Genomic DNA, 11,252 nt, shown 5'->3' with positions numbered 1-11,252 from the left:
ATAGGGGCTGTTGCAAGCTAAACGTGCCTAAATGGGTGTCAAAATCATGAAAAATGAACAACAGTTAACAAACTGGCTACTTATAAAATCTGTTAGGTTAGTCTTTCAGGTACATGTTTTGGGTATTGAAAAGATAGTTTAAATAGTTTGTGAATAGGAATACATGTATTAACATTTGATGGTAGAAGAACTCTTCGGACGGGACAAATTTCCACTGAGAAGCGAAAATAAACCTAAATTAATTATTTTTTTATTGTGATTTTGATTAGAATATCTCTGTCTTGGCTGGAATCCATTTTTCAGACAATGTAGATAGCTTCTCATTATGATAAAAATATAATGTAACAATTTTAGGAAGATATATCCACAGGAAATATAAGTGTCACGTTGTTGCATTTGTTCCAGTAACACAAAAATGCACATTTGCTAAATCAATCACTGTCAAAAAACTTTAATGCAAGCAGTATTAACAAAAATTAGTGAAAAACCTGTTTAGTATTCATAACAAAGTTATACTGCAATCAGGAAATGAATGGTACAAATACTCTTCGGACGGGACACTCAACTCTTCGGACGGGACAATGAGATGTCTGATGAATGTCAAAGGCACAAAGTTGCCAACTTTTGACATTATTGTGTTTATTTTAGTTTTAATTTTATCTATGTTCTATTCACTGAAATTGGCTCAAAGACCAGTTGTTACAACTCAACTCACACCCTTTAATGGACATTGTGCATGATTAACTCATTGAATATTTTGCTTTATTGTAAAAAGTGTATAATGTCATTGTTCATGTCATAATCATGTATGGGGTGTGAGGTGAATTGTTACAACTGGTAATTGAGCCTATAAGAGATAACAGGAGAATATAGTTGTTTACTTTTGCAATCCATTGAAATTTTGGCCGACGTAAAATAATCGTCCTTTTGGGAATAGATTTGGGCCGCATCCGCACTTATCCACACTTCCCGGTACCAGGATTAGGGCCAAAATAAATTTTTACCATCCTTTGAGACCTCTGGCCTGTCAAAGTTCAAAATGGCGGATTTGAATAATAGCACGCAGTTTCTACTGTTCATGATTTTCCTGCATTTTTTATGCACAAGAAGGGCATATATGACCACCACTTGCCCTTTCAATCATCGGAGAGATCTTCACTATCTATTGGATGAGCGTAGGGTATATTTAAGACGGCGGTGGAGAAATAATCAGTGCGCGGCATTTTTGACATCGTTGTTAACCAATGTGTCTCTTATGTGCACTGTGAATCGAATGACATATGGTCTCACTTGTGGAGCAAAGGTTGATGGGAAAATATAGTTCTGCGTACATGGGATGATAAAGTTGGATTGAAAACTGATGATAAGTGTAAACTTTAGTTTTAGACGTCGTTTGTTTTGTGCGAACACGATGACTAGTTCAACTTCCATCCATTGCGGAGAACTGGTCAACTGGGACCAAGGCTGACTAAAAGTGTCCATACACGCTAATTTGCGTCGGCCCAAATTTTGTGTCAGCCCGGAACCCCCTTCTTGACGAGACCAAACTATGTCGGCCCTAGGCTAACGCAGCATTTCCACATTGGTTATTTTACGTTGGCCCAGGGCCAACACCGGTGCTACACCAAAGTGGTCATTCTGAATGTAGTGTTGCAGCCAGGAATTTTAAGTCAGGGGACACTGTGTCCCCCTACAGATTATTTTTTGGGACATTCTGCACATTTTGGGGACAAGCGTCAGTTATCAATCAAATTTTGTATTATTTTACAACAAATTAGTTTCAATGAACAAATTTCAAGCTACTAGGACCACGTCAGTATGCTTAAGTTTCAGGCGATTGTAGCAGCCTACCGTATCTCCGTATCTGTCGCCAATCAGAACTCAGACGGACTAGGGTCAAGCAAATTATGATATCAAGTGCAACATTTTAATTACTTTTAACCATGGCTAGCTCCGAAAGTACGTATTTAAAGTGCAAGCCTGGAAATAATTATGCAAAACAAAGGCCATCGTTTAGTAACAGATATTACTTGTAGACTACACCCATCACAGTCGACACACGAGTGCGCCCGAGGTGACCCGCAGTAAGCAAGAATGCGGGACAACAGGTTCCGTTTTGGGGACATTGTCGCAAGGGCGCGTCCTGGTGGCAACACTGTGAATGACGCATGTTTCAAGTAAACTAAAAGGACCGAAATAATGTCCAAAGTTAGTGGCTTTGTCTCGTTAAGTTGGTTACTTGACATCATCCATACAATAGTTGAGTCATTCAGCAATATTTTGTAACTTTGGATGGGACGCTCAGCTCTGAGTGAGCTCAGCTCTGAGTGAGCTCAGCTCTTAATGAGCGTGTATTTTGTTTGTGATATGAATTCAATAATGTTGCTCTAATTTCAAAATAGTTTTCATAACAACAAAGTCATGAAAGTGGCACATCAGAACACCAAAAGTTTTTTTCATCTGAAGTACGAACAAACAAATACATCGATCAATTCTAGTTATAAAATATGAAAGCTGTAACAACAATTCATCACAAATTATAAATAAGAAAGAGAATGACAAGTGTTCATTTGACAAAAACTACAGTATAAGAAGGCAAAGAAATGGCCCTTATATTCACAAGAGTCTATCTCTGGGCATTACACTGTGAGTGGAAATGCCTTTTACTCAAAGATTGTCTGCAAATGCCTTTTGAAGGACATAGAACTGATGTAATTTTTGATGACGTTTTTAAATATTTCTGTTCTGTAAATCAACTGCATATCCTTGTCCTGGTTCAGGTTCCCAAATTGTTTTGAAATGCCCAGAGTTCAACTTATTACTTCAGCCAATAAATTTTTTATTATTTACAATTGAATTAGTCTGGACTAAAATTCAAATGTCAACAATAACAATGCTGATATCAGGTGTGTTCACAAGATGAACACTGAACATTTCATAATGCCTCAGGCAAGTGATTAAGAAAATACAGTTGATATACATGCCACTTTATGAAACCATGCAAGATATTGTAAAGCTATTACAACAATAGTTTATCATGAAATGTGATTTATTTCTAAAATTTGGATGAATTTTCTGGTGTTACTTAACATTTTGTATTATGTGCATTTTGCTCTTCGGACGGGACAGTCTGAATTTTTGAATAAATTTTAATTTTTACAAGGTAGAAACAATGCACAAGGATATTATGTATGCAGCATTATTTATCACTTCATAGTATTTTTTTTTCATGGTGAAGTTTTTTGAAATGCATAAACAAAAGCGTATAGGCGACAAAATAAAGTTTCACTCTTCGGACGGGACATTTTTAAATTTCTAGATAATTCTAACCTTGTAGAAACTACAAACAATTCAGCAATCTATAACTATGTTGAATTATTTACCAATGTGCAATTGCTAATTGTGATGATATATTTACAGGGATTGTATCATGGAGAACCAGCTGGTATTCCAACATGTGTCCCGTCCGAAGAGCTCTTCGGACGGGACACATTTTGTGTTTCGGAATTCGGTTTCCTTTTGTAACTCAGGTCTATGGATGTAAATCATTTACATATTACAAACAGCAACTCTTGACATCACTCCGAATTCAAACCAATTTCTATTCTTATCTCAGTGTACTTTCTTGGATTTTCAGATAGCATTTTTCAATTTGACACCGTGTTTCGGAAAAATAGATTTGATTACATTTGCCCTAAAATGAACATGAGAATAGCTCAGGATCAAGGAGTATTTATAAAATTCTAAAAGAAACATGACTGCTTACCATTGTTCTTGGTTGATGTTCACTCACCATGGTCACAAAGCAAATGAGATCTCACAGATTTTCAAACATGATTTTTTTTTGTTTTTTGTTACACATTACATACAACATTGCACTTGGGTGATTTGTTGCACACACACAATGAATTCAACAGACCCTGATTTTTTTTGAAAGAACACCTTGAACTGTCTAACACAATGGACACAGAAAAAAAAATTGTTCCATATTCCTCAAGTATAGGTGACCTTAATAAAAAGTCATGGGAAAAACTCTACAGCTGTTACAACTGAAAAACACCATTTTTGTGACCTTTGAACCTGTACAGGAAAAAAATTAATTACACATTGGCATTTAAATTATCTCCAGTAAAAAATCATAGGAATCCCTAAAAAATAAACCTTCATTTACATTTCAAATAGAACATCAAATAGGGCATTGGACCAAAAACCCACTTTGGCACGTTTAGCTTGCAACAGCCGTCAGGGCCTAAAGACTTCAAGTTTTGACGCTTTGAAAAGTACAAATCATATTATTCGAGTTTCCAGTGTATTCACTGCCCCTTTCCTCCAAATATGAGTATTTTGTTGTCTTAGACGCATTTTCTGTCACAAAATGTATACAATGTGCCCTCCCGGTTATCCCCATAATGGCTTTATGGTAACCTCTGAACTTGGGCACAGAGCGTACAGGCCTATAAGGCCGCGTTCAAAAAAATGGTGAGGGGGAGGGCTGGAGGAATCGCGATTGAAATCTTATTTTTTTTCAGATCCCACCCTCGATACCCTCAAAAATTTTCAAGTCCCCCCCTCAATACCCTCAAAAATTTTCAAGTCCCCCCCCAAATTACCATATAGCCGCATATTTATTAGGAATGCACCCAGAGTAAAAAAAACATGTAGCCTAATGTGTCGTTCTGCACGCAAATGTTCAACACTATCTCTTATCAGCAGGTTGTAGAGCCATATACCTAGGGCAAGTTCTTAAATTGATTCATTTTTAAATGCATCAGTGAACTTTTGGATTTCTCAGTCTAAGCCCACTTGAGTTTATCCAACTCTGGCCAGTTCAATGGCACCAGCTGAAAAGCACACAAAATGACAATCATGAGAGAGTATGAAAATTATGTATTCCTAGCTACATTTAACCAAATTGTGAAAAAATGAGCACAGTGACCTACCAAATTTTTTTTTCAAAAGTACAAGACATATACAACTTAGATGCCACTTATAAAATGTTTTACAAAATTGACAATACTGGATTGGACGGTTAAAATATTCCATGAAATTAATGTTTTAATCTCAGAAATTTTGGGTGTAATAATGACAAATTTGATAAAAAATAAAAGATTCCATTTAGTCACACATTTTTCCAATTAAATTAGAGTCTTTACTATTCAAAGTTTTACTTTTGTGTTATTGGTACAATGAGATGTGAAAATTTCATTCACTGCATAAACTTGAAATGAATGGTTTTATATATTGATTTTAAGTGATTTTAGAAAAACTGACTTTTCATCGTATATTTGTATAAGATCAATTATGGTGACCCCATCTTTTTTCTCTAATATTTTATTGTTCTCATATGCCAGAATTCAAAAATCCATGGTAACTGTTAGTCCCCTAGTCTTCTATGTGTTGCTCTCTGGCTGGATCTTGTGTACAAGTAGATGTATGTTTCACTGTCAATTGAGTGTCCTATAACCAAAACTCTTTTTAAACTACATCAGAGTCAGAGCTACTACATGTATCACTCTCACTGCCAGTATGTAGTAGCAGGGCAGTAGTTGTATTAACTTTTTATTTTGACAACATTTTTATTCAGTTTATACAATTGTGTTCTTGTTCTATTCCCTACAGAATGTTGAGCTATCCAGTATTCAGCTTGCCAACACAGCCTACGTGTACCGTGCATTTGCATCATTCAATTATCACCAATATTTAGACAACGGGCTTTGTTGACAAACTGAATATTGTGTTTTTCAGCATGCTGTAGAGAGACACCAAGAACTGTGTTTGATATATACATTGCATAGAAATATTGAAAAATTATAAACAGTTGTAGCTCCTGCCCCATTACAAGGCAAACTTGTTCTACGAAAATTTAATGGCATTCATACAGTTTTAGACTTTTTTGAGATTAAAGACATAAAATATGACAAAACGGTTCTAGATTTTGTTTAATTATTACTAACATTAGAACATTGGACGACATCAAAATGTTGGGAGTCACAATATTTTCAGGTCCCCCCCCCTTATAGGCAGAGCAAAACTTTCAAGCCCCCCCCTCGACTACCCCCAAAATTTTCGAATCCCCCCTCACCAATTTTTTATGAACGCGGCCTAAGCTTATATATATATATATAGGCCTATATATATACATATGTGAGATAATCCTAGGAAACTCGAGCCATATCTAAATCGAATGATACGATTGATCTATATGATTTAATTCTTTTACTCATATAAAGCTGATATTACCACAACGACCTTTAATGCGTAGCCTGCAGGCATCAGACATGATGGAGGGACTGGGGTTATGGATAGATATAATTTACAGTTAGTTCTTCCCATTCACAGCAGAGCGAATACTTTCAATCACTTGATTTCAAAAGGACGCAATGATTGTTATGTCTACCTACATAATGAATAGTAGTTGGACAATTGAGACAGCTGGACATCAGGTTATTTCGAAGACTGAATGAGCGATAAATTGATATTTGATTTGATAAATATACGTAAGACCATAAGACTTATATTAATAATGTATTGAAATGGGAAAGATATTCTGTAAGTGAATTTTGCATGTTGATGGCGCTTAAAAACAACATTTTGGTGGCGCTTAGAAACAACATTTTGATTTTTGTAGATGTGCGAAAATGAAAGTACAAATAGAAACTTAAAATAATACATTTTCAAGACAACGATACTGCATAGGAAGGTTATCAACCCGGAAGAACGGGTCCTAAAAAATAATGTCATCTTTGACTGCAGCTGTGTAGCTTCGTACTTTCTAACAGATTTACTCAAAAGAGCCAAAGTACTATTGAATAAGGTAACAGGGAGACTGACTCATAGCAGAATCGGCACGTCTGTCATATTGGGATCCCATGACGTTGGTGAAAGCACGTAAATAGGAATAGTTCTTTGGACCCCAATTTACTCAATTGTAAACTATCAACATTGTTGATCGAGCATGCAAGTCATTCGACTGTCACAATAAATCAGACACGACTCGTCGTTACTATCTCGTAAAGAACCATGATAAAATGACAGCGAGATGTAAAACATTAGCTATATTGTGTGAACAAATCACTGTAAAAAGCAGTACTTTCTGCGAGTTGGAATAACCTGTACCCCTGGGAACCATCCCAGACATCTTGAAACTGTACGAGCAGCAATTTTCTCGAACAGTAAATATGCCTGAAAATCCACTGACTCCGATGTGAGCAAAGCTAGATTAGGATATCAGTACCCAGTGCAATATGACGATACACCGCAGCGGTTGGACAGTTTGCATTATCATTCAAAATTGACCCCCTCAGGAATACAGCTCTAGAATACAAACAAAGAAAGCTCTTAAGGAAAAAATGAATGCAATCTATCATGCATGATAGTATACCACGCAACCAGAAATATATATATATATATATTTATATATATATATAATATATATATATATATATATATATATATATATATATATATATATATATATATATATATATATATATATATATATATATATATATATATATATATATATCCGTCAGACATGCTGCCAAGGAATTGTTCAGCGTAACTCAGCAGAGCTGTATCATAAGCGCATGAATTTATCCTATTTTTATTTGTAAGCGTTCTTGTCAGTTGGTTTTAATTTTTGTGTTCCTTCTATGATGTCACGTGGTATCACAACCTTGACATTTAGAATGTATCCATCATTGTCCCATTCAAATATTTCTAATTTGTTCCGGGTTATGTGTCCTTTATATTTAAGTCTAATGACCCGATAAACTTAGACCTAACAGTTAAAGAGACAGTGTTTCGTAGTGTTTGTTTGCCTCTCTCAGTATACTTTGTTGGCGAGTTATTGTATACTAAATGCACAACTCTCTTCAAGCATAGAATGATTTTGAATCAGTCAGTATTCATTTATTCAAAACATATTTTGCGTGCCTTTGAGTCCTAGATTCGAAAAATAACATCTATAAATGAACGTTCGATGTTTCTCAGCTACGTCGAGAAAGAAGCAGGTGTGTTTTACATATATTCAATGCATGACGACACGAAAGCACCAAGGTACGAAATACATGTTGAAATACTGCAAATATGATAATCGTTATTTAAACAAATATTAAGCTTTCGTCGAAAATCGAACAGAACACAAAGACAGAGATTTGCCGTGGCGGGAATACAAAATATCACCTTTGTCGAGACAATGGATCGGGTAAAATGTGCGATTTAGGGTAGTACATGACATTTTATGCACCTGGAAAGTGGTTTTGCTAAAATTTCCTCAGTGAATTTGTCAATCATACTCTTACCAAATTAAGAGTGAAAAATCAGGGGTGACGGTGCAAAGTTTGGTACTAAGCTTACTAGAGAAACAAATTACCTGACGTTTATGGATATTTAAAATTTCAAATGGCCGCAACCCATGTGTTGACTCTTCCAAACTGGGGAATTTTTTGGTTCTGAAAAATTAAGACGGTGAATTTTTTTCTTTTACCAAGAGCATTAAAATGAGCCCCCAAAAGTACTAGATCAGAAAAAATTTGTGAAAATTCGGGAGTCCGAATATGTGTGCCCGAGGCACATACCTTTATGATATTGTAGACAAATAAATTCTGGTCCAGACTCACTAAAATCCACTTTTAACGTCATGATCAGCATTCGATATCGTGCACAATATCAGCATTGGATATTGTATTCTAACAAGTTGAACACTGCGCACTTCTGCATGATTTAGAAACCGAACAAAAAGTTTATTACACAAACAGAATAAACATTCCCTAAAAATACATCAAAAACTGGAGCTAAATTGACAAAAATAGCCACAAGATTGTAGAAGTACATGTTACTCTAATCTAAATCAATAATTTTAATTTTTACGACATGCATTATTACCCCCAAAAGACCTGCTATTTTAGAATGCTATGATTGGTGATGGTAATCAATGCCATAGAGTCGAGTCAGTAATATTTCGTATTGTTGATGTAGTATGGCCCTAATCAAAATGTTTATGACCCATTGTTTTTTCTTCATTGACACATTTTGTCTGATACATCACCTCTTTTCATTATTCACAATGTTTTGATGGCCTTGTAAATTCATTTCAGCTGTGTCGAGACTGAAATCAACCATCTGACGAACACTATAGCCATGGTGAATACTAAACGCCCTTGGACTGCATCTTAAAGCAATTTATGAAGATCAGAGTGTATTACAAATTATCAAATATTTCTTTTTACCTATACTTCGTTTCTGATTTCAAGACGTTTTCATAAACTGATGGTATTACATCGAAAGTATCAATTACGACCCGCGGGGGACTGGATAGACATTACGGGGAAGTTGGGGGATTGGGGAGATCACTATTGTTTGCGCAAGGGATTAGGGGTCACTGCATGTATGCCTTTCGGGGTGAGTCATTGATTTTTTATGCAATGATTTGTTGATAGTTATTTGGGTTTTGTGGTTGATATATTCTGTAGTGATGGACAAAGTATGGATATGTATTGTGGCCGCCAAAGCCGAAGGTATAAACAAGGTAATTGTGCGAAATTGTCTTAATAAGCAATTTGATTGAATCGCATATGAGTGTTATGTCGTGTCATGACGGTTTCGTATAATTCTGCTACGAGTTACTATCTCGCAAGATGCCTCGAAAAACATGCCATTTTCTTGACCTGTCATTTTCTAACATCGCTCGAGTAACGTTTAGGATCGACGGAATAAGCATCAGAGAATAGACAATTATTATTAACAAGGTTTCGGTTAGAAATGGCTCCGTCCTAACCATTGACCGAGGGTATGTAAATTAACACTTGTTCTGTAGAGGTCTGTGTGTTCTTATCGTATATTTTTGCTCTCTCAATAAAATATTTACCCTAGAAAATTTTTGATACAGTCATTGGACGGGTACATTTCTTAAACAACCATTTAATTTCCTTTGGGCGTTTTATATAAGCTCCGTCCATCCATGCGTCTGATGTCATCTTTCCTCAGACATGCCCGAAGGGGTTGAATTAAACTCTGCTCGGTTATCTAATACTCAATAGACAACAACATTTGGAAGCCGGCCGTGATTCATTATTGTGACATGTACAATTTTTTGCAATACAGTCCAATTTGGCGTTCAGCTGGGGCCGAATAAAAATATTATGTGTTCACTTGGTAACATGCATCTGGAAATGAGGAAAGGTAGGACTGAGGACATTTTTTATTTTTTGTTTTTATGTTTGTTGGCTGAGACCCATGAAATACCTTAACATTCAAAGAATGTATTCGAGTTTTTTTGAAAATGCGAAAAAAATGTCTAAGATAGGTCGTGTTGCCGGAAACACATGTTTTTATTTGGCCGGGCCAATCAATGTTGAACACGTGCGGATCGATCATACCTACATTCCGGGAACATACATGTTATAGGGCACTGACGAAATCATAAACGCATCTCGGTTCATCTCATCCGACGCAGTCGCATATGAGAACACAAAGATGACAGCGACCCAAGTGATTTCATAGCTTGTCTCCAAATTTCAAAGTAAATATGACGTTCTGGCTTAGAATGACTGATGTACGTACGTAAGTAGGCATGTATGCGTGCACGTGTGTACGCAGCATGCGTAAGTGTATGTAAGTGTGTACATGTATACTTATGTTGAATGGATGGATGGATGGATGGATGGATGGATGGATGAATTGATGAGTGGATGGACGGATGGATGGACGGATGAAACGTGTCTTATGACGAACAATGAATTCATTACCATATATGCAATTAGTGATTAGAATTGGCTTCGTACTATTCGTACATTGTCAAAAATGTGACTTATGTGTACATGCCTTCATGAAATGGGATAGGTCGGTCTCAAACTTGTTTATTCTAATGGTGAGCTAACATAAAAATATCAAAATTAAAATTTAGCAACATCATCATATTACGTGATTTTTTTAAAAAACGTAAAAATAAACTATTTCAAGTCGGAGGTTTTCATATTGGGTAGGTCGGGTTCCCAGAATCAGACGTCTTTTTGTTTGATCTATTTTGTTGGCGGTACCGTGGTATGGACATGAGATGCAGTTATTTAATACTTTACGTTATATGGCAGGTTGTAATGAGTTTAGATAGATAGATAGATAGATAGATAGATAGATAGATAGATAGATAGATAGATAGATAGATAGATAGATAGATACGACGTTGCTGCCGCTTCATTCTTCTTGGTAAGTTTGTTCCTGGCGTCCATTGATTATAACAAGTAATCGGGCGG

The sequence above is a fragment of the Ptychodera flava genome, chromosome 18 (assembly GCF_041260155.1).
Source record: "Ptychodera flava strain L36383 chromosome 18, AS_Pfla_20210202, whole genome shotgun sequence".
NCBI lineage: Eukaryota > Metazoa > Hemichordata > Enteropneusta > Ptychoderidae > Ptychodera > Ptychodera flava.
Note: the sequence above shows the minus strand (reverse complement) of the source record.